Genomic DNA, 24,396 nt, shown 5'->3' with positions numbered 1-24,396 from the left:
TGCTTTCCATTTGGAAACCTCCATTCTTGCTGCCGTGAAGTTCCCAGAAATTCTCTGCTGTTGACAGGCCCCTGGTCACTGTAGGCATGGGTCTGGGAAGAAAATGAGTTTTCTCTGGCCACACACGGAGCTTCATTGGCAGGGGTGGGGCGCACCTTGCCATGCTCTAGAGCTAAAGGGAATCTCCACGTGAGTCCTTGCCTCGAGGTAAGGACCTGAGTACCCTTGCAGAAAGGGAGGCATGCAGCTCTTTCCATGAGCTCTTAGTGGAGGTTCTGCTTTATTTTAAAGGAAGTACCCTTTTCAGGACTCCTAGGCCCCTCGGGTGAGCATCATTTTGGTTCCAAGATCACTGACTCCCTCCACACCCCTGTGGGCCTGCTGAGCAGCATTGAGTCCCATACGTCCCTCGGAGGCCCTCTGTGTCTGCCGAGTCTCGGGCAACAAACTCTACGTTACTTCAGGAGAGCTACATTTCCAGAGCACTCGAACAGCATCAGAACCGCATTTCTAGGCAGTCCAACATGCCCTGGAAGTCTTCGACATTGCCCTCGTCTGAGCTGCCCTGAGAAAACACTCTGCTTAGAATTTATCGAGGACCTCGTTCCTGAAGTCACTCTATTCAAGGAGAAATACAGCATCCTAACATGCTGTATCGCTCCCAGGGCAAGCAACGTGAGAACTTGCCTCGAGGTAAAGCCCTGAAATGCTATGCAGAAGCAGAGGCGTGTAGCAGTTTCCATGAGGCCGTAGTCGCTGCTCGGCAGCATTTTTACGCCAGTAGGCTTGTTAGGACACCTAGGTGCCAAGCCTGGAATATCTATTGCCTGCAAGAACACTGAGTACCCTCTGGCTCCCCTGGCCCTTCTAAGCAATATCCAGGCCAGGAGCTTTCCGAATCACAGTGTGTATGCCGAAGGTAGGGTAACACAGTGCACTCTTACTGGTACATCTTGATTTAGCCAGCAATCGCACAGATTCACGAGCACGGTTCTAGCAAGTTCCAACTTGCCGTGGAAGTCTCACTCCTTCCCTAGTTTGAGCTGCACAGAGAAAAACACTAGCCTTCTCCATCCATCCAGGACCTCCTAGCTGAAGTCACCTTGCCTCCTAGAGAAAGACGGCTACGTTCCTATTGCAACTAAAGCACAGTATTTCCTGTAGCACGGCAGGCATTTGAAGAGGCACGGGCCAGGAGGCCTAGCTGGGGCTTTCCTGGGTGAGGCCGTTTACTAGTTGCAGAACACCCTGCCTCGAGAAGTTGACTGAGGGAAGCAACCAGTGTGTACTCTGTGTCTCATTTGACTTGTTAAAAACCACAGAGATGTATGCTGGCTGTGCCCATGGAAATGGGGGCATGATGGGACTAACCTTGCTTTCCATTTGGAAACCTCCATTCTTGCTGCCGTGAAGTTCCCAGAAATTCTCTGCTGTTGACAGGCCCCTGGTCACTGTAGGCATGGGTCTGGGAAGAAAATGAGTTTTCTCTGGCCACACACGGAGCTTCATTGGCCGGGGTGGGGCGCACCTTGCCATGCTCTAGAGCTAAAGGGAATCTCCACGTGAGTCCTTGCCTCGAGGTAAGGACCTGAGTACCCTTGCAGAAAGGGAGGCATGCAGCTCTTTCCATGAGCTCTTAGTCGCTGTTGTGCTTTACTTTAAAGGAAGTACCCTTTTCAGGACTCCTCGAGCCCTCTGGTGAGCATCACTGTTGTTCCAAGATCTCAGAGTACCTCCACACCCCTGTAGGCCTGCTGAGCAATAACGAGGCCCATTGGTCCCTCGGAGGTCGTCTGTGTCTGCTGAGTCATGGGCAACACACTGCACTCTTTCTTGTGATATCTTGATTCACAGCACTCGCACAGGTTCAAGAGCAACGTTCAAGCAAGGTCTAACATGCCGTGGAAATGGCACTCATTCCCTAGTCTGAGCTGCACAGAGAAAAACACTAGGCTTCTCCTTCCAATCAGGACCTCCTACCTGAAGTCACCCTGCCTCCAGGAGAAAGACGGCTTGCGTTCTTTTGCAACTAAAGCACAGTTTTTCCTGTAGCACTGCAGGCTTTTGAAGAGGCACGGTCCCAGAGGCCTGGCTACGGCGTTCGTTGGTGAAACCGTTCACTAGATGCAGAACACCCTGCCTCGAGAAGTTGATTCAGGGAAGCAACCAGTATGTACTCTGTGTCCCTTTTGACTTGTTAAAAACCACAGAGATATATGCTGCCTGTGCCCATGGAAATAGGGGCGTGATGGTACTAACCTTGCTTTCCATTTGGAAAGATCCATTCTTGCTGCCATGAAGCTCCCTGAAATTCTCTGCTGTTGACAGGCCTCTGGCCACTGTAGGCATGGGTCTGGTAAGAAAATGAGTTTTCTCTGGGTACACACGGAGCTTCATTGGCCGGGGTGGGGCTCACCTTGCCATGCTCTAGAGCTAAAGGGAATCTCCACGTGAGTCCTTGCCTCGAGGTAAGGCCCTGAGTAGCCCTGCAGAAAGGGAGGCATGCAGCTCTTTCCATGAGCTGTTAGTGGAGTTTCTGCTTTATTTTAAAGGAAGTACCCTTTTCAGGACTCCTAGGCCCCTCGGGTGAGCATCATTTTGGTTCCAAGATCACTGACTCCCTCCACACCCCTGTGGGCCTGCTGAGCAGCATTGAGTCCCATACGTCCCTCGGAGGCCCTCTGTGTCTGCCGAGTCTCGGGCAACACACTCTACGTTACTTCAGGAGAGCTACATTTCCAGAGCACTCGAACAGCATCAGAACCGCATTTCTAGGCAGTCCAACATGCCCTGGAAGTCTTCGACATTGCCCTCGTCTGAGCTGCCCTGAGAAAACACTCTGCTTAGAATTTATCGAGGACCTCGTTCCTGAAGTCACTCTATTCAAGGAGAAATACAGCATCCTAACATGCTGTATCGCTCACAGCGCAAGCAAGGTGAGAACTTGCCTCGAGGTAAAGCTCTGAAATGCTATGCAGAAGCAGAGGCGTGTAGCAGTTTCCATGAGGCCGTAGTCGCTGCTCGGCAGCATTTTTACGCCAGTAGGCTTGTTAGGACACCTAGGTGCCAAGCCTGGAATATCTATTGCCTGCAAGAACACTGAGTACCCTCAGGCTCCCCTGGCCCTTCTAAGCAATATCCAGGCCAGGAGCTTTGGGAATCACAGTGTGTATGCCGAAGGTAGGGCAACACAGTGCACTCTTATTGGTTCATCTTGATTTAGCCAGCAATCGCACAGATTCACGAGCAAGGTTCTAGCAAGTTCCAACTTGCCGTGGAAGTCTCACTCCTTCCCTAGTTTGAGCTGCACAGAGAAAAACACTAGCCTTCTCCATCCATCCAGGACCTCCTAGCTGAAGTCACCTTGCCTCCTAGAGAAAGACGGCTACGTTCCTATTGCAACTAAAGCACAGTATTTCCTGTAGCACGGCAGGCATTTGAAGAGGCACGGGCCAGGAGGCCTAGCTGGTGCTTTCCTGGGTGAGGCCGTTTACTAGTTGCAGAACACCCTGCCTCGAGAAGTTGACTGAGGGAAGCAACCAGTGTGTACTCTGTGTCTCATTTGACTTGTTAAAAACCACAGAGATGTATGTTGGCTGTGCCCATGGAAATGGGGGCATGATGGGACTAACCTTGCTTTCCATTTGGAAACCTCCATTCTTGCTGCCGTGAAGTTCCCAGAAATTCTCTGCTGTTGACAGGCCCCTGGTCACTGTAGGCATGGGTCTGGGAAGAAAATGAGTTTTCTCTGGCCACACACGGAGCTTCATTGGCCGGGGTGGGGCGCACCTTGCCATGCTCTAGAGCTAAAGGGAATCTCCACGTGAGTCCTTGCCTCGAGGTAAGGACCTGAGTACCCTTGCAGAAAGGGAGGCATGCAGCTCTTTCCATGAGCTCTTAGTCGCTGTTGTGCTTTACTTTAAAGGAAGTACCCTTTTCAGGACTCCTCGAGCCCTCTGGTGAGCATCACTGTTGTTCCAAGATCTCAGAGTACCTCCACACCCCTGTAGGCCTGCTGAGCAATAACGAGGCCCATTGGTCCCTCGGAGGTCGTCTGTGTCTGCTGAGTCATGGGCAACACACTGCACTCTTTCTTGTGATATCTTGATTCACAGCACTCGCACAGGTTCAAGAGCAACGTTCAAGCAAGGTCTAACATGCCGTGGAAATGGCACTCATTCCCTAGTCTGAGCTGCACAGAGAAAAACACTAGGCTTCTCCTTCCAATCAGGACCTCCTACCTGAAGTCACCCTGCCTCCAGGAGAAAGACGGCTTGCGTTCTTTTGCAACTAAAGCACAGTTTTTCCTGTAGCACTGCAGGCTTTTGAAGAGGCACGGTCCCAGAGGCCTGGCTACGGCGTTCGTTGGTGAAACCGTTCACTAGATGCAGAACACCCTGCCTCGAGAAGTTGATTCAGGGAAGCAACCAGTATGTACTCTGTGTCCCTTTTGACTTGTTAAAAACCACAGAGATATATGCTGCCTGTGCCCATGGAAATAGGGGCGTGATGGTACTAACCTTGCTTTCCATTTGGAAAGATCCATTCTTGCTGCCATGAAGCTCCCAGAAATTCTCTGCTGTTGACAGGCCTCTGGCCACTGTAGGCATGGGTCTGGGAAGAAAATGAGTTTTCTCTGGCCACACACGGAGCTTCATTGGCAGGGGTGGGGCGCACCTTGCCATGCTCTAGAGCTAAAGGGAATCTCCACGTGAGTCCTTGCCTCGAGGTAAGGACCTGAGTACCCTTGCAGAAAGGGAGGCATGCAGCTCTTTCCATGAGCTCTTAGTGGAGGTTCTGCTTTATTTTAAAGGAAGTACCCTTTTCAGGACTCCTAGGCCCCTCGGGTGAGCATCATTTTGGTTCCAAGATCACTGACTCCCTCCACACCCCTGTGGGCCTGCTGAGCAGCATTGAGTCCCATACGTCCCTCGGAGGCCCTCTGTGTCTGCCGAGTCTCGGGCAACAAACTCTACGTTACTTCAGGAGAGCTACATTTCCAGAGCACTCGAACAGCATCAGAACCGCATTTCTAGGCAGTCCAACATGCCCTGGAAGTCTTCGACATTGCCCTCGTCTGAGCTGCCCTGAGAAAACACTCTGCTTAGAATTTATCGAGGACCTCGTTCCTGAAGTCACTCTATTCAAGGAGAAATACAGCATCCTAACATGCTGTATCGCTCCCAGGGCAAGCAACGTGAGAACTTGCCTCGAGGTAAAGCCCTGAAATGCTATGCAGAAGCAGAGGCGTGTAGCAGTTTCCATGAGGCCGTAGTCGCTGCTCGGCAGCATTTTTACGCCAGTAGGCTTGTTAGGACACCTAGGTGCCAAGCCTGGAATATCTATTGCCTGCAAGAACACTGAGTACCCTCTGGCTCCCCTGGCCCTTCTAAGCAATATCCAGGCCAGGAGCTTTCCGAATCACAGTGTGTATGCCGAAGGTAGGGTAACACAGTGCACTCTTACTGGTACATCTTGATTTAGCCAGCAATCGCACAGATTCACGAGCACGGTTCTAGCAAGTTCCAACTTGCCGTGGAAGTCTCACTCCTTCCCTAGTTTGAGCTGCACAGAGAAAAACACTAGCCTTCTCCATCCATCCAGGACCTCCTAGCTGAAGTCACCTTGCCTCCTAGAGAAAGACGGCTACGTTCCTATTGCAACTAAAGCACAGTATTTCCTGTAGCACGGCAGGCATTTGAAGAGGCACGGGCCAGGAGGCCTAGCTGGGGCTTTCCTGGGTGAGGCCGTTTACTAGTTGCAGAACACCCTGCCTCGAGAAGTTGACTGAGGGAAGCAACCAGTGTGTACTCTGTGTCTCATTTGACTTGTTAAAAACCACAGAGATGTATGCTGGCTGTGCCCATGGAAATGGGGGAATGATGGGACTAACCTTGCTTTCCATTTGGAAACCTCCATTCTTGCTGCCGTGAAGTTCCCAGAAATTCTCTGCTGTTGACAGGCCCCTGGTCACTGTAGGCATGGGTCTGGGAAGAAAATGAGTTTTCTCTGGCCACACACGGAGCTTCATTGGCCGGGGTGGGGCGCACCTTGCCATGCTCTAGAGCTAAAGGGAATCTCCACGTGAGTCCTTGCCTCGAGGTAAGGACCTGAGTACCCTTGCAGAAAGGGAGGCATGCAGCTCTTTCCATGAGCTCTTAGTCGCTGTTGTGCTTTACTTTAAAGGAAGTACCCTTTTCAGGACTCCTCGAGCCCTCTGGTGAGCATCACTGTTGTTCCAAGATCTCAGAGTACCTCCACACCCCTGTAGGCCTGCTGAGCAATAACGAGGCCCATTGGTCCCTCGGAGGTCGTCTGTGTCTGCTGAGTCATGGGCAACACACTGCACTCTTTCTTGTGATATCTTGATTCACAGCACTCGCACAGGTTCAAGAGCAACGTTCAAGCAAGGTCTAACATGCCGTGGAAATGGCACTCATTCCCTAGTCTGAGCTGCACAGAGAAAAACACTAGGCTTCTCCTTCCAATCAGGACCTCCTACCTGAAGTCACCCTGCCTCCAGGAGAAAGACGGCTTGCGTTCTTTTGCAACTAAAGCACAGTTTTTCCTGTAGCACTGCAGGCTTTTGAAGAGGCACGGTCCCAGAGGCCTGGCTACGGCGTTCGTTGGTGAAACCGTTCACTAGATGCAGAACACCCTGCCTCGAGAAGTTGATTCAGGGAAGCAACCAGTATGTACTCTGTGTCCCTTTTGACTTGTTAAAAACCACAGAGATATATGCTGCCTGTGCCCATGGAAATAGGGGCGTGATGGTACTAACCTTGCTTTCCATTTGGAAAGATCCATTCTTGCTGCCATGAAGCTCCCTGAAATTCTCTGCTGTTGACAGGCCTCTGGCCACTGTAGGCATGGGTCTGGTAAGAAAATGAGTTTTCTCTGGGTACACACGGAGCTTCATTGGCCGGGGTGGGGCTCACCTTGCCATGCTCTAGAGCTAAAGGGAATCTCCACGTGAGTCCTTGCCTCGAGGTAAGGCCCTGAGTAGCCCTGCAGAAAGGGAGGCATGCAGCTCTTTCCATGAGCTCTTAGTGGAGGTTCTGCTTTATTTTAAAGGAAGTACCCTTTTCAGGACTCCTAGGCCCCTCGGGTGAGCATCATTTTGGTTCCAAGATCACTGACTCCCTCCACACCCCTGTGGGCCTGCTGAGCAGCATTGAGTCCCATACGTCCCTCGGAGGCCCTCTGTGTCTGCCGAGTCTCGGGCAACACACTCTACGTTACTTCAGGAGAGCTACATTTCCAGAGCACTCGAACAGCATGAGAACCGCATTTCTAGGCAGTCCAACATGCCCTGGAAGTCTTCGACATTGCCCTCGTCTGAGCTGCCCTGAGAAAACACTCTGCTTAGAATTTATCGAGGACCTCGTTCCTGAAGTCACTCTATTCAAGGAGAAATACAGCATCCTAACATGCTGTATCGCTCACAGCGCAAGCAAGGTAAGAACTTGCCTCGAGGTAAAGCTCTGAAATGCTATGCAGAAGCAGAGGCGTGTAGCAGTTTCCATGAGGCCGTAGTCGCTGCTCGGCAGCATTTTTACGCCAGTAGGCTTGTTAGGACACCTAGGTGCCAAGCCTGGAATATCTATTGCCTGCAAGAACACTGAGTACCCTCAGGCTCCCCTGGCCCTTCTAAGCAATATCCAGGCCAGGAGCTTTCCGAATCACAGTGTGTATGCCGAAGGTAGGGCAACACAGTGCACTCTTATTGGTTCATCTTGATTTAGCCAGCAATCGCACAGATTCACGAGCAAGGTTCTAGCAAGTTCCAACTTGCCGTGGAAGTCTCACTCCTTCCCTAGTTTGAGCTGCACAGAGAAAAACACTAGCCTTCTCCATCCATCCAGGACCTCCTAGCTGAAGTCACCTTGCCTCCTAGAGAAAGACGGCTACGTTCCTATTGCAACTAAAGCACAGTATTTCCTGTAGCACGGCAGGCATTTGAAGAGGCACGGGCCAGGAGGCCTAGCTGGTGCTTTCCTGGGTGAGGCCGTTTACTAGTTGCAGAACACCCTGCCTCGAGAAGTTGACTGAGGGAAGCAACCAGTGTGTACTCTGTGTCTCATTTGACTTGTTAAAAACCACAGAGATGTATGTTGGCTGTGCCCATGGAAATGGGGGCATGATGGGACTAACCTTGCTTTCCATTTGGAAACCTCCATTCTTGCTGCCGTGAAGTTCCCAGAAATTCTCTGCTGTTGACAGGCCCCTGGTCACTGTAGGCATGGGTCTGGGAAGAAAATGAGTTTTCTCTGGCCACACACGGAGCTTCATTGGCCGGGGTGGGGCGCACCTTGCCATGCTCTAGAGCTAAAGGGAATCTCCACGTGAGTCCTTGCCTCGAGGTAAGGACCTGAGTACCCTTGCAGAAAGGGAGGCATGCAGCTCTTTCCATGAGCTCTTAGTCGCTGTTGTGCTTTACTTTAAAGGAAGTACCCTTTTCAGGACTCCTCGAGCCCTCTGGTGAGCATCACTGTTGTTCCAAGATCTCAGAGTACCTCCACACCCCTGTAGGCCTGCTGAGCAATAACGAGGCCCATTGGTCCCTCGGAGGTCGTCTGTGTCTGCTGAGTCATGGGCAACACACTGCACTCTTTCTTGTGATATCTTGATTCACAGCACTCGCACAGGTTCAAGAGCAACGTTCAAGCAAGGTCTAACATGCCGTGGAAATGGCACTCATTCCCTAGTCTGAGCTGCACAGAGAAAAACACTAGGCTTCTCCTTCCAATCAGGACCTCCTACCTGAAGTCACCCTGCCTCCAGGAGAAAGACGGCTTGCGTTCTTTTGCAACTAAAGCACAGTTTTTCCTGTAGCACTGCAGGCTTTTGAAGAGGCACGGTCCCAGAGGCCTGGCTACGGCGTTCGTTGGTGAAACCGTTCACTAGATGCAGAACACCCTGCCTCGAGAAGTTGATTCAGGGAAGCAACCAGTATGTACTCTGTGTCCCTTTTGACTTGTTAAAAACCACAGAGATATATGCTGCCTGTGCCCATGGAAATAGGGGCGTGATGGTACTAACCTTGCTTTCCATTTGGAAAGATCCATTCTTGCTGCCATGAAGCTCCCTGAAATTCTCTGCTGTTGACAGGCCTCTGGCCACTGTAGGCATGGGTCTGGTAAGAAAATGAGTTTTCTCTGGGTACACACGGAGCTTCTTTGGCCGGGGTGGGGCTCACCTTGCCATGCTCTAGAGCTAAAGGGAATCTCCACGTGAGTCCTTGCCTCGAGGTAAGGCCCTGAGTAGCCCTGCAGAAAGGGAGGCATGCAGCTCTTTCCATGAGCTCTTAGTGGAGGTTCTGCTTTATTTTAAAGGAAGTACCCTTTTCAGGACTCCTAGGCCCCTCGGGTGAGCATCATTTTGGTTCCAAGATCACTGACTCCCTCCACACCCCTGTGGGCCTGCTGAGCAGCATTGAGTCCCATACGTCCCTCGGAGGCCCTCTGTGTCTGCCGAGTCTCGGGCAACACACTCTACGTTACTTCAGGAGAGCTACATTTCCAGAGCACTCGAACAGCATCAGAACCACATTTCTAGGCAGTCCAACATGCCCTGGAAGTCTTCGACATTGCCCTCGTCTGAGCTGCCCTGAGAAAACACTCTGCTTAGAATTGATCGAGGACCTCGTTCCTGAAGTCACTCTATTCAAGGAGAAATACAGCATCCTAACATGCTGTATCGCTCCCATGGCAAGCAACGTGAGAACTTGCCTCGAGGTAAAGCCCTGAAATGCTATGCAGAAGCAGAGGCGTGTAGCAGTTTCCATGAGGCCGTAGTCGCTGCTCGGCAGCATTTTTACGCCAGTAGGCTTGTTAGGACACCTAGGTGCCAAGCCTGGAATATCTATTGCCTGCAAGAACACTGAGTACCCTCAGGCTCCCCTGGCCCTTCTAAGCAATATCCAGGCCAGGAGCTTTCCGAATCACAGTGTGTATGCCGAAGGTAGGGTAACACAGTGCACTCTTACTGGTACATCTTGATTTAGCCAGCAATCGCACAGATTCACGAGCACGGTTCTAGCAAGTTCCAACTTGCCGTGGAAGTCTCACTCCTTCCCTAGTTTGAGCTGCACAGAGAAAAACACTAGCCTTCTCCATCCATCCAGGACCTCCTAGCTGAAGTCACCTTGCCTCCTAGAGAAAGACGGCTACGTTCCTATTGCAACTAAAGCACAGTATTTCCTGTAGCACGGCAGGCATTTGAAGAGGCACGGGCCAGGAGGCCTAGCTAGGGCTTTCCGGGGTGAGGCCGTTTACTAGTTGCAGAACACCCTGCCTCGAGAAGTTGACTGAGGGAAGCAACCAGTGTGTACTCTGTGTCTCATTTGACTTGTTAAAAACCACAGAGATGTATGCTGGCTGTGCCCATGGAAATGGGGGCATGATGGGACTAACCTTGCTTTCCATTTGGAAACCTCCATTCTTGCTGCCGTGAAGTTCCCAGAAATTCTCTGCTGTCGACAGGCCCCTGGTCACTGTAGGCATGGGTCTGGGAAGAAAATGAGTTTTCTCTGGCCACACACGGAGCTTCATTGGCCGGGGTGGGGCGCACCTTGCCATGCTCTAGAGCTAAAGGGAATCTCCACGTGAGTCCTTGCCTCGAGGTAAGGACCTGAGTACCCTTGCAGAAAGGGAGGCATGCAGCTCTTTCCATGAGCTCTTAGTCGCTGTTGTGCTTTACTTTAAAGGAAGTAACCTTTTCAGGACTCCTCGCGCCCTCTGGTGAGCATCACTGTTGTTCCAAGATCTCAGAGTACCTCCACACCCCTGTAGGCCTGCTGAGCAATAACGAGGCCCATTGGTCCCTCGGAGGTCGTCTGTGTCTGCTGAGTCATGGGCAACACACTGCACTCTTTCTTGTGATATCTTGATTCACAGCACTCGCACAGGTTCAAGAGCAACGTTCAAGCAAGGTCTAACATGCCGTGGAAATGGCACTCATTCCCTAGTCTGAGCTGCACAGAGAAAAACACTAGGCTTCTCCTTCCAATCAGGACCTCCTACCTGAAGTCACCCTGCCTCCAGGAGAAAGACGGCTTGCGTTCTTTTGCAACTAAAGCACAGTTTTTCCTGTAGCACTGCAGGCTTTTGAAGAGGCACGGTCCCAGAGGCCTGGCTACGGCGTTCGTTGGTGAAACCGTTCACTAGATGCAGAACACCCTGCCTCGAGAAGTTGATTCAGGGAAGCAACCAGTATGTACTGTGTCCCTTTTGACTTGTTAAAAACCACAGAGATATATGCTGCCTGTGCCCATGGAAATGGGGGCGTGATGGTACTAACCTTGCTTTCCATTTGGAAAGATCCATTCTTGCTGCCATGAAGCTCCCTTAAATTCTCTGCTGTTGACAGGCCTCTGGCCACTGTAGGCATGGGTCTGGTAAGAAAATGAGTTTTCTCTGGGTACACACGGAGCTTCATTGGCCGGGGTGGGGCTCACCTTGCCATGCTCTAGAGCTAAAGGGAATCTCCACGTGAGTCCTTGCCTCGAGGTAAGGCCCTGAGTAGCCCTGCAGAAAGGGAGGCATGCAGCTCTTTCCATGAGCTCTTAGTGGAGGTTCTGCTTTATTTTAAAGGAAGTACCCGTTTCAGGACTCCTAGGCCCCTCGGGTGAGCATCATTTTGGTTCCAAGATCACTGACTCCCTCCACACCCCTGTGGGCCTGCTGAGCAGCATTGAGTCCCATACGTCCCTCGGAGGCCCTCTGTGTCTGCCGAGTCTCGGGCAACACACTCTACGTTACTTCAGGAGAGCTACATTTCCAGAGCACTCGAACAGCATCAGAACCACATTTCTAGGCAGTCCAACATGCCCTGGAAGTCTTCGACATTGCCCTCGTCTGAGCTGCCCTGTGAAAACACTCTGCTTAGAATTGATCGAGGACCTCGTTCCTGAAGTCACTCTATTCAAGGAGAAATACAGCATCCTAACATGCTGTATCGCTCCCAGGGCAAGCAACGTGAGAACTTGCCTCGAGGTAAAGCCCTGAAATGCTATGCAGAAGCAGAGGCGTGTATCAGTTTCCATGAGGCCGTAGTCGCTGCTCGGCAGCATTTTTACGCCAGTAGGCTTGTTAGGACACCTAGGTGCCAAGCCTGGAATATCTATTGCCTGCAAGAACACTGAGTACCCTCAGGCTCCCCTGGCCCTTCTAAGCAATATCCAGGCCAGGAGCTTTCCGAATCACAGTGTGTATGCCGAAGGTAGGGCAACACAGTGCACTCTTATTGGTACATCTTGATTTAGCCAGCAATCGCACAGATTCACGAGCACGGTTCTAGCAAGTTCCAACTTGCCGTGGAAGTCTCACTCCTTCCCTAGTTTGAGCTGCACAGAGAAAAACACTAGCCTTCTCCATCCATCCAGGACCTCCTAGCTGAAGTCACCTTGCCTCCTAGAGAAAGACGGCTACGTTCCTATTGCAACTAAAGCACAGTATTTCCTGTAGCACGGCAGGCATTTGAAGAGGCACGGGCCAGGAGGCCTAGCTAGGGCTTTCCTGGGTGAGGCCGTTTACTAGTTGCAGAACACCCTGCCTCGAGAAGTTGACTGAGGGAAGCAACAAGTGTGTACTCTGTGTCTCATTTGACTTGTTAAAAACCACAGAGATGTATGCTGGCTGTGCCCATGGAAATGGGGGCATGATGGGACTAACCTTGCTTTCCATTTGGAAACCTCCATTCTTGCTGCCGTGAAGTTCCCAGAAATTCTCTGCTGTTGACAGGCCCCTGGTCACTGTAGGCATGGGTCTGGGAAGAAAATGAGTTTTCTCTGGCCACACACGGAGCTTCATTGGCAGGGGTGGGGCGCACCTTGCCATGCTCTAGAGCTAAAGGGAATCTCCACGTGAGTCCTTGCCTCGAGGTAAGGACCTGAGTACCCTTGCAGAAAGGGAGGCATGCAGCTCTTTCCATGAGCTCTTAGTGGAGGTTCTGCTTTATTTTAAAGGAAGTACCCTTTTCAGGACTCCTAGGCCCCTCGGGTGAGCATCATTTTGGTTCCAAGATCACTGACTCCCTCCACACCCCTGTGGGCCTGCTGAGCAGCATTGAGTCCCATACGTCCCTCGGAGGCCCTCTGTGTCTGCCGAGTCTCGGGCAACAAACTCTACGTTACTTCAGGAGAGCTACATTTCCAGAGCACTCGAACAGCATCAGAACCGCATTTCTAGGCAGTCCAACATGCCCTGGAAGTCTTCGACATTGCCCTCGTCTGAGCTGCCCTGAGAAAACACTCTGCTTAGAATTTATCGAGGACCTCGTTCCTGAAGTCACTCTATTCAAGGAGAAATACAGCATCCTAACATGCTGTATCGCTCCCAGGGCAAGCAACGTGAGAACTTGCCTCGAGGTAAAGCCCTGAAATGCTATGCAGAAGCAGAGGCGTGTAGCAGTTTCCATGAGGCCGTAGTCGCTGCTCGGCAGCATTTTTACGCCAGTAGGCTTGTTAGGACACCTAGGTGCCAAGCCTGGAATATCTATTGCCTGCAAGAACACTGAGTACCCTCAGGCTCCCCTGGCCCTTCTAAGCAATATCCAGGCCAGGAGCTTTGGGAATCACAGTGTGTATGCCGAAGGTAGGGCAACACAGTGCACTCTTATTGGTTCATCTTGATTTAGCCAGCAATCGCACAGATTCACGAGCAAGGTTCTAGCAAGTTCCAACTTGCCGTGGAAGTCTCACTCCTTCCCTAGTTTGAGCTGCACAGAGAAAAACACTAGCCTTCTCCATCCATCCAGGACCTCCTAGCTGAAGTCACCTTGCCTCCTAGAGAAAGACGGCTACGTTCCTATTGCAACTAAAGCACAGTATTTCCTGTAGCACGGCAGGCATTTGAAGAGGCACGGGCCAGGAGGCCTAGCTGGGGCTTTCCTGGGTGAGGCCGTTTACTAGTTGCAGAACACCCTGCCTCGAGAAGTTGACTGAGGGAAGCAACCAGTGTGTACTCTGTGTCTCATTTGACTTGTTAAAAACCACAGAGATGTATGCTGGCTGTGCCCATGGAAATGGGGGCATGATGGGACTAACCTTGCTTTCCATTTGGAAACCTCCATTCTTGCTGCCGTGAAGTTCCCAGAAATTCTCTGCTGTTGACAGGCCCCTGGTCACTGTAGGCATGGGTCTGGGAAGAAAATGAGTTTTCTCTGGCCACACACGGAGCTTCATTGGCCGGGGTGGGGCGCACCTTGCCATGCTCTAGAGCTAAAGGGAATCTCCACGTGAGTCCTTGCCTCGAGGTAAGGACCTGAGTACCCTTGCAGAAAGGGAGGCATGCAGCTCTTTCCATGAGCTCTTAGTCGCTGTTGTGCTTTACTTTAAAGGAAGTACCCTTTTCAGGACTCCTCGAGCCCTCTGGTGAGCATCACTGTTGTTCCAAGATCTCAGAGTACCTCCACACCCCTGTAGGCCTGCTGAGCAATAACGAGGCCCATTGGTCCCTCGGAGGTCGTCTGTGTCTGCTGAGTCATGGGCAACACACTGCACTCTTTCTTGTGATATCTTGATTCACAGCACTCGCACAGGTTCAAGAGCAACGTTCAAGCAAGGTCTAACATGCCGTGGAAATGGCACTCATTCCCTAGTCTGAGCTGCACAGAGAAAAACACTAGGCTTCTCCTTCCAATCAGGACCTCCTACCTGAAGTCACCCTGCCTCCAGGAGAAAGACGGCTTGCGTTCTTTTGCAACTAAAGCACAGTTTTTCCTGTAGCACTGCAGGCTTTTGAAGAGGCACGGTCGCAGAGGCCTGGCTACGGCGTTCGTTGGTGAAACCGTTCACTAGATGCAGAACACCCTGCCTCGAGAAGTTGATTCAGGGAAGCAACCAGTATGTACTCTGTGTCCCTTTTGACTTGTTAAAAACCACAGAGATATATGCTGCCTGTGCCCATGGAAATAGGGGCGTGATGGTACTAACCTTGCTTTCCATTTGGAAAGATCCATTCTTGCTGCCATGAAGCTCCCTGAAATTCTCTGCTGTTGACAGGCCTCTGGCCACTGTAGGCATGGGTCTGGTAAGAAAATGAGTTTTCTCTGGGTACACACGGAGCTTCATTGGCCGGGGTGGGGCTCACCTTGCCATGCTCTAGAGCTAAAGGGAATCTCCACGTGAGTCCTTGCCTCGAGGTAAGGCCCTGAGTAGCCCTGCAGAAAGGGAGGCATGCAGCTCTTTCCATGAGCTCTTAGTGGAGGTTCTGCTTTATTTTAAAGGAAGTACCCTTTTCAGGACTCCTAGGCCCCTCGGGTGAGCATCATTTTGGTTCCAAGATCACTGACTCCCTCCACACCCCTGTGGGCCTGCTGAGCAGCATTGAGTCCCATACGTCCCTCGGAGGCCCTCTGTGTCTGCCGAGTCTCGGGCAACACACTCTACGTTACTTCAGGAGAGCTACACTTCCATAGCACTCGAACAGCATCAGAACCGCATTTCTAGGCAGTCCAACATGCCCTGGAAGTCTTCGACATTGCCCTCGTCTGAGCTGCCCTGAGAAAACACTCTGCTTAGAATTTATCGAGGACCTCGTTCCTGAAGTCACTCTATTCAAGGAGAAATACAGCATCCTAACATGCTGTATCGCTCACAGCGCAAGCAAGGTGAGAACTTGCCTCGAGGTAAAGCTCTGAAATGCTATGCAGAAGCAGAGGCGTGTAGCAGTTTCCATGAGGCCGTAGTCGCTGCTCGGCAGCATTTTTACGCCAGTAGGCTTGTTAGGACACCTAGGTGCCAAGCCTGGAATATCTATTGCCTGCAAGAACACTGAGTACCCTCAGGCTCCCCTGGCCCTTCTAAGCAATATCCAGGCCAGGAGCTTTGGGAATCACAGTGTGTATGCCGAAGGTAGGGCAACACAGTGCACTCTTATTGGTTCATCTTGATTTAGCCAGCAATCGCACAGATTCACGAGCAAGGTTCTAGCAAGTTCCAACTTGCCGTGGAAGTCTCACTCCTTCCCTAGTTTGAGCTGCACAGAGAAAAACACTAGCCTTCTCCATCCATCCAGGACCTCCTAGCTGAAGTCACCTTGCCTCCTAGAGAAAGACGGCTACGTTCCTATTGCAACTAAAGCACAGTATTTCCTGTAGCACGGCAGGCATTTGAAGAGGCACGAGCCAGGAGGCCTAGCTGGTGCTTTCCTGGGTGAGGCCGTTTACTAGTTGCAGAACACCCTGCCTCGAGAAGTTGACTGAGGGAAGCAACCAGTGTGTACTCTGTGTCTCATTTGACTTGTTAAAAACCACAGAGATGTATGTTGGCTGTGCCCATGGAAATGGGGGCATGATGGGACTAACCTTGCTTTCCATTTGGAAACCTCCATTCTTGCTGCCGTGAAGTTCCCAAAAATTCTCTGCTGTTGACAGGCCCCTGGTCACTGTAGGCATGGGTCTGGGAAGAAAATGAGTTTTCTCTGGCCACACACGGAGCTTCATTGGCCGGGGTGGGGCGCACCTTGCCATGCTCTAGAGCTAAAGGGAATCTCCACGTGAGTCCTTGCCTCGAGGTAAGGACCTGAGTACCCTTGCAGAAAGGGAGGCATGCAGCTCTTTCCATGAGCTCTTAGTCGCTGTTGTGCTTTACTTTAAAGGAAGTACCCTTTTCAGGACTCCTCGAGCCCTCTGGTGAGCATCACTGTTGTTCCAAGATCTCAGAGTACCTCCACACCCCTGTAGGCCTGCTGAGCAATAACGAGGCCCATTGGTCCCTCGGAGGTCGTCTGTGTCTGCTGAGTCATGGGCAACACACTGCACTCTTTCTTGTGATATCTTGATTCACAGCACTCGCACAGGTTCAAGAGCAACGTTCAAGCAAGGTCTAACATGCCGTGGAAATGGCACTCATTCCCTAGTCTGAGCTGCACAGAGAAAAACACTAGGCTTCTCCTTCCAATCAGGACCTCCTACCTGAAGTCACCCTGCCTCCAGGAGAAAGACGGCTTGCGTTCTTTTGCAACTAAAGCACAGTTTTTCCTGTAGCACTGCAGGCTTTTGAAGAGGCACGGTCCCAGAGGCCTGGCTACGGCGTTCGTTGGTGAAACCGTTCACTAGATGCAGAACACCCTGCCTCGAGAAGTTGATTCAGGGAAGCAACCAGTATGTACTCTGTGTCCCTTTTGACTTGTTAAAAACCACAGAGATATATGCTGCCTGTGCCCATGGAAATAGGGGCGTGATGGTACTAACCTTGCTTTCCATTTGGAAAGATCCATTCTTGCTGCCATGAAGCTCCCTGAAATTCTCTGCTGTTGACAGGCCTCTGGCCACTGTAGGCATGGGTCTGGTAAGAAAATGAGTTTTCTCTGGGTACACACGGAGCTTCTTTGGCCGGGGTGGGGCTCACCTTGCCATGCTCTAGAGCTAAAGGGAATCTCCACGTGAGTCCTTGCCTCGAGGTAAGGCCCTGAGTAGCCCTGCAGAAAGGGAGGCATGCAGCTCTTTCCATGAGCTCTTAGTGGAGGTTCTGCTTTATTTTAAAGGAAGTACCCTTTTCAGGACTCCTAGGCCCCTCGGGTGAGCATCATTTTGGTTCCAAGATCACTGACTCCCTCCACACCCCTGTGGGCCTGCTGAGCAGCATTGAGTCCCATACGTCCCTCGGAGGCCCTCTGTGTCTGCCGAGTCTCGGGCAACACACTCTACGTTACTTCAGGAGAGCTACATTTCCAGAGCACTCGAACAGCATCAGAACCACATTTCTAGGCAGTCCAACATGCCCTGGAAGTCTTCGACATTGCCCTCGTCTGAGCTGCCCTGAGAAAACACTCTGCTTAGAATTGATCGAGGACCTCGTTCCTGAAGTCACTCTATTCAAGGAGAAATACAGCATCCTAACATGCTGTATCGCTCCCATGGCAAGCAACGTGAGAACTTGCCTCGAGGTAAAGCCCTGAAATGCTATGCAGAAGCAGAGGCGTGTAGCAGTTTCCATGAGGCCGTAGTCGCTGCTCGGCAGCATTTTTACGCCAGTAGGCTTGTTAGGACACCTAGGTGCCAAGCCTGGAATATCTATTGCCTGCAAGAACACTGAGTACCCTCAGGCTCCCCTGGCCCTTCTAAGCAATATCCAGGCCAGGAGCTTTGGGAATCACAGTGTGTATGCCGAAGGTAGGGCAACACAGTGCACTCTTATTGGTTCATCTTGATTTAGCCAGCAATCGCACAGATTCACGAGCAAGGTTCTAGCAAGTTCCAACTTGCCGTGGAAGTCTCACTCCTTCCCTAGTTTGAGCTGCACAGAGAAAAACACTAGCCTTCTCCGTCCATCCAGGACCACCTAGCTGAAGTCACCTTGCCTCCTAGAGAAAGACGGCTACGTTCCTATTGCAACTAAAGCACAGTATTTCCTGTAGCACGGCAGGCATTTGAAGAGGCACGGGCCAGGAGGCCTAGCTGGTGCTTTCCTGGGTGAGGCCGTTTACTAGTTGCAGAACACCCTGCCTCGAGAAGTTGACTGAGGGAAGCAACCAGTGTGTACTCTGTGTCTCATTTGACTTGTTAAAAACCACAGAGATGTATGTTGGCTGTGCCCATGGAAATGGGGGCATGATGGGACTAACCTTGCTTTCCATTTGGAAACCTCCATTCTTGCTGCCGTGAAGTTCCCAGAAATTCTCTGCTGTCGACAGGCCCCTGGTCACTGTAGGCATGGGTCTGGGAAGAAAATGAGTTTTCTCTGGCCACACACGGAGCTTCATTGGCCGGGGTGGGGCGCACCTTGCCATGCTCTAGAGCTAAAGGGAATCTCCACGTGAGTCCTTGCCTCGAGGTAAGGACCTGAGTACCCTTGCAGAAAGGGAGGCATGCAGCTCTTTCCATGAGCTCTTAGTCGCTGTTGTGCTTTACTTTAAAGGAAGTAACCTTTTCAGGACTCCTCGCGCCCTCTGGTGAGCATCACTGTTGTTCCAAGATCTCAGAGTACCTCCACACCCCTGTAGGCCTGCTGAGCAATAACGAGGCCCATTGGTCCCTCGGAGGTCGTCTGTGTCTGCTGAGTCATGGGCAACACACTGCACTCTTTCTTGTGATATCTTGATTCACAGCACTCGCACAGGTTCAAGAGCAACGTTCAAGCAAGGTCTAACATGCCGTGGAAATGGCACTCATTCCCTAGTCTGAGCTGCACAGAGAAAAACACTAGGCTTCTCCTTCCAATCAGGACCTCCTACCTGAAGTCACCCTGCCTCCAGGAGAAAGACGGCTTGCGTTCTTTTGCAACTAAAGCACAGTTTTTCCTGTAGCACTGCAGGCTTTTGAAGAGGCACGGTCCCAGAGGCCTGGCTACGGCGTTCGTTGGTGAAACCGTTCACTAGATGCAGAACACCCTGCCTCGAGAAGTTGATTCAGGGAAGCAACCAGTATGTACTCTGTGTCCCTTTTGACTTGTTAAAAACCACAGAGATATATGCTGCCTGTGCCCATGGAAATAGGGGCGTGATGGTACTAACCTTGCTTTCCATTTGGAAAGATCCATTCTTGCTGCCATGAAGCTCCCTGAAATTCTCTGCTGTTGACAGGCCTCTGGCCACTGTAGGCATGGGTCTGGTAAGAAAATGAGTTTTCTCTGGGTACACACGGAGCTTCATTGGCCGGGGTGGGGCTCACCTTGCCATGCTCTAGAGCTAAAGGGAATCTCCACGTGAGTCCTTGCCTCGAGGTAAGGCCCTGAGTAGCCCTGCAGAAAGGGAGGCATGCAGCTCTTTCCATGAGCTCTTAGTGGAGGTTCTGCTTTATTTTAAAGGAAGTACCCGTTTCAGGACTCCTAGGCCCCTCGGGTGAGCATCATTTTGGTTCCAAGATCACTGACTCCCTCCACACCCCTGTGGGCCTGCTGAGCAGCATTGAGTCCCATACGTCCCTCGGAGGCCCTCTGTGTCTGCCGAGTCTCGGGCAACACACTCTACGTTACTTCAGGAGAGCTACATTTCCAGAGCACTCGAACAGCATCAGAACCGCATTTCTAGGCAGTCCAACATGCCCTGGAAGTCTTCGACATTGCCCTCGTCTGAGCTGCCCTGAGAAAACACTCTGCTTAGAATTTATCGAGGACCTCGTTCCTGAAGTCACTCTATTCAAGGAGAAATACAGCATCCTAACATGCTGTATCGCTCACAGCGCAAGCAAGGTGAGAACTTGCCTCGAGGTAAAGCTCTGAAATGCTATGCAGAAGCAGAGGCGTGTAGCAGTTTCCATGAGGCCGTAGTCGCTGCTCGGCAGCATTTTTACGCCAGTAGGCTTGTTAGGACACCTAGGTGCCAAGCCTGGAATATCTATTGCCTGCAAGAACACTGAGTACCCTCAGGCTCCCCTGGCCCTTCTAAGCAATATCCAGGCCAGGAGCTTTGGGAATCACAGTGTGTATGCCGAAGGTAGGGCAACACAGTGCACTCTTATTGGTTCATCTTGATTTAGCCAGCAATCGCACAGATTCACGAGCAAGGTTCTAGCAAGTTCCAACTTGCCGTGGAAGTCTCACTCCTTCCCTAGTTTGAGCTGCACAGAGAAAAACACTAGCCTTCTCCATCCATCCAGGACCTCCTAGCTGAAGTCACCTTGCCTCCTAGAGAAAGACGGCTACGTTCCTATTGCAACTAAAGCACAGTATTTCCTGTAGCACGGCAGGCATTTGAAGAGGCACGGGCCAGGAGGCCTAGCTGGTGCTTTCCTGGGTGAGGCCGTTTACTAGTTGCAGAACACCCTGCCTCGAGAAGTTGACTGAGGGAAGCAACCAGTGTGTACTCTGTGTCTCATTTGACTTGTTAAAAACCACAGAGATGTATGTTGGCTGTGCCCATGGAAATGGGGGCATGATGGGACTAACCTTGCTTTCCATTTGGAAACCTCCATTCTTGCTGCCGTGAAGTTCCCAGAAATTCTCTGCTGTTGACAGGCCCCTGGTCACTGTAGGCATGGGTCTGGGAAGAAAATGAGTTTTCTCTGGCCACACACGGAGCTTCATTGGCCGGGGTGGGGCGCACCTTGCCATGCTCTAGAGCTAAAGGGAATCTCCACGTGAGTCCTTGCCTCGAGGTAAGGACCTGAGTACCCTTGCAGAAAGGGAGGCATGCAGCTCTTTCCATGAGCTCTTAGTCGCTGTTGTGCTTTACTTTAAAGGAAGTACCCTTTTCAGGACTCCTCGAGCCCTCTGGTGAGCATCACTGTTGTTCCAAGATCTCAGAGTACCTCCACACCCCTGTAGGCCTGCTGAGCAATAACGAGGCCCATTGGTCCCTCGGAGGTCGTCTGTGTCTGCTGAGTCATGGGCAACACACTGCACTCTTTCTTGTGATATCTTGATTCACAGCACTCGCACAGGTTCAAGAGCAACGTTCAAGCAAGGTCTAACATGCCGTGGAAATGGCACTCATTCCCTAGTCTGAGCTGCACAGAGAAAAACACTAGGCTTCTCCTTCCAATCAGGACCTCCTACCTGAAGTCACCCTGCCTCCAGGAGAAAGACGGCTTGCGTTCTTTTGCAACTAAAGCACAGTTTTTCCTGTAGCACTGCAGGCTTTTGAAGAGGCACGGTCCCAGAGGCCTGGCTACGGCGTTCGTTGGTGAAACCGTTCACTAGATGCAGAACACCCTGCCTCGAGAAGTTGATTCAGGGAAGCAACCAGTATGTACTCTGTGTCCCTTTTGACTTGTTAAAAACCACAGAGATATATGCTGCCTGTGCCCATGGAAATAGGGGCGTGATGGTACTAACCTTGCTTTCCATTTGGAAAGATCCATTCTTGCTGCCATGAAGCTCCCTGAAATTCTCTGCTGTTGACAGGCCTCTGGCCACTGTAGGCATGGGTCTGGTAAGAAAATGAGTTTTCTCTGGGTACACACGGAGCTTCTTTGGCCGGGGTGGGGCTCACCTTGCCATGCTCTAGAGCTAAAGGGAATCTCCACGTGAGTCCTTGCCTCGAGGTAAGGCCCTGAGTAGCCCTGCAGAAAGGGAGGCATGCAGCTCTTTCCATGAGCTCTTAGTGGAGGTTCTGCTTTATTTTAAAGGAAGTACCCTTTTCAGGACTCCTAGGCCCCTCGGGTGAGCATCATTTTGGTTCCAAGATCACTGACTCCCTCCACACCCCTGTGGGCCTGCTGAGCAGCATTGAGTCCCATACGTCCCTCGGAGGCCCTCTGTGTCTGCCGAGTCTCGGGCAACACACTCTACGTTACTTCAGGAGAGCTACATTTCCAGAGCACTCGAACAGCATCAGAACCACATTTCTAGGCAGTCCAACATGCCCTGGAAGTCTTCGACATTGCCCTCGTCTGAGCTGCCCTGAGAAAACACTCTGCTTAGAATTGATCGAGGACCTCGTTCCTGAAGTCACTCTATTCAAGGAGAAATACAGCATCCTAACATGCTGTATCGCTCCCATGGCAAGCAACGTGAGAACTTGCCTCGAGGTAAAGCCCTGAAATGCTATGCAGAAGCAGAGGCGTGTAGCAGTTTCCATGAGGCCGTAGTCGCTGCTCGGCAGCATTTTTACGCCAGTAGGCTTGTTAGGACACCTAGGTGCCAAGCCTGGAATATCTATTGCCTGCAAGAACACTGAGTACCCTCAGGCTCCCCTGGCCCTTCTAAGCAATATCCAGGCCAGGAGCTTTGGGAATCACAGTGTGTATGCCGAAGGTAGGGCAACACAGTGCACTCTTATTGGTTCATCTTGATTTAGCCAGCAATCGCACAGATTCACGAGCAAGGTTCTAGCAAGTTCCAACTTGCCGTGGAAGTCTCACTCCTTCCCTAGTTTGAGCTGCACAGAGAAAAACACTAGCCTTCTCCGTCCATCCAGGACCACCTAGCTGAAGTCACCTTGCCTCCTAGAGAAAGACGGCTACGTTCCTATTGCAACTAAAGCACAGTATTTCCTGTAGCACGGCAGGCATTTGAAGAGGCACGGGCCAGGAGGCCTAGCTGGTGCTTTCCTGGGTGAGGCCGTTTACTAGTTGCAGAACACCCTGCCTCGAGAAGTTGACTGAGGGAAGCAACCAGTGTGTACTCTGTGTCTCATTTGACTTGTTAAAAACCACAGAGATGTATGTTGGCTGTGCCCATGGAAATGGGGGCATGATGGGACTAACCTTGCTTTCCATTTGGAAACCTCCATTCTTGCTGCCGTGAAGTTCCCAGAAATTCTCTGCTGTCGACAGGCCCCTGGTCACTGTAGGCATGGGTCTGGGAAGAAAATGAGTTTTCTCTGGCCACACACGGAGCTTCATTGGCCGGGGTGGGGCGCACCTTGCCATGCTCTAGAGCTAAAGGGAATCTCCACGTGAGTCCTTGCCTCGAGGTAAGGACCTGAGTACCCTTGCAGAAAGGGAGGCATGCAGCTCTTTCCATGAGCTCTTAGTCGCTGTTGTGCTTTACTTTAAAGGAAGTAACCTTTTCAGGACTCCTCGCGCCCTCTGGTGAGCATCACTGTTGTTCCAAGATCTCAGAGTACCTCCACACCCCTGTAGGCCTGCTGAGCAATAACGAGGCCCATTGGTCCCTCGGAGGTCGTCTGTGTCTGCTGAGTCATGGGCAACACACTGCACTCTTTCTTGTGATATCTTGATTCACAGCACTCGCACAGGTTCAAGAGCAACGTTCAAGCAAGGTCTAACATGCCGTGGAAATGGCACTCATTCCCTAGTCTGAGCTGCACAGAGAAAAACACTAGGCTTCTCCTTCCAATCAGGACCTCCTACCTGAAGTCACCCTGCCTCCAGGAGAAAGACGGCTTGCGTTCTTTTGCAACTAAAGCACAGTTTTTCCTGTAGCACTGCAGGCTTTTGAAGAGGCACGGTCCCAGAGGCCTGGCTACGGCGTTCGTTGGTGAAACCGTTCACTAGATGCAGAACACCCTGCCTCGAGAAGTTGATTCAGGGAAGCAACCAGTATGTACTCTGTGTCCCTTTTGACTTGTTAAAAACCACAGAGATATATGCTGCCTGTGCCCATGGAAATAGGGGCGTGATGGTACTAACCTTGCTTTCCATTTGGAAAGATCCATTCTTGCTGCCATGAAGCTCCCTGAAATTCTCTGCTGTTGACAGGCCTCTGGCCACTGTAGGCATGGGTCTGGTAAGAAAATGAGTTTTCTCTGGGTACACACGGAGCTTCATTGGCCGGGGTGGGGCTCACCTTGCCATGCTCTAGAGCTAAAGGGAATCTCCACGTGAGTCCTTGCCTCGAGGTAAGGCCCTGAGTAGCCCTGCAGAAAGGGAGGCATGCAGCTCTTTCCATGAGCTCTTAGTGGAGGTTCTGCTTTATTTTAAAGGAAGTACCCGTTTCAGGACTCCTAGGCCCCTCGGGTGAGCATCATTTTGGTTCCAAGATCACTGACTCCCTCCACACCCCTGTGGGCCTGCTGAGCAGCATTGAGTCCCATACGTCCCTCGGAG

Source organism: Eschrichtius robustus, chromosome 9 (genome assembly GCF_028021215.1).
Source record: "Eschrichtius robustus isolate mEscRob2 chromosome 9, mEscRob2.pri, whole genome shotgun sequence".
In the NCBI taxonomy this organism is placed as follows: domain Eukaryota; kingdom Metazoa; phylum Chordata; class Mammalia; order Artiodactyla; family Eschrichtiidae; genus Eschrichtius; species Eschrichtius robustus.
Note: the sequence above shows the minus strand (reverse complement) of the source record.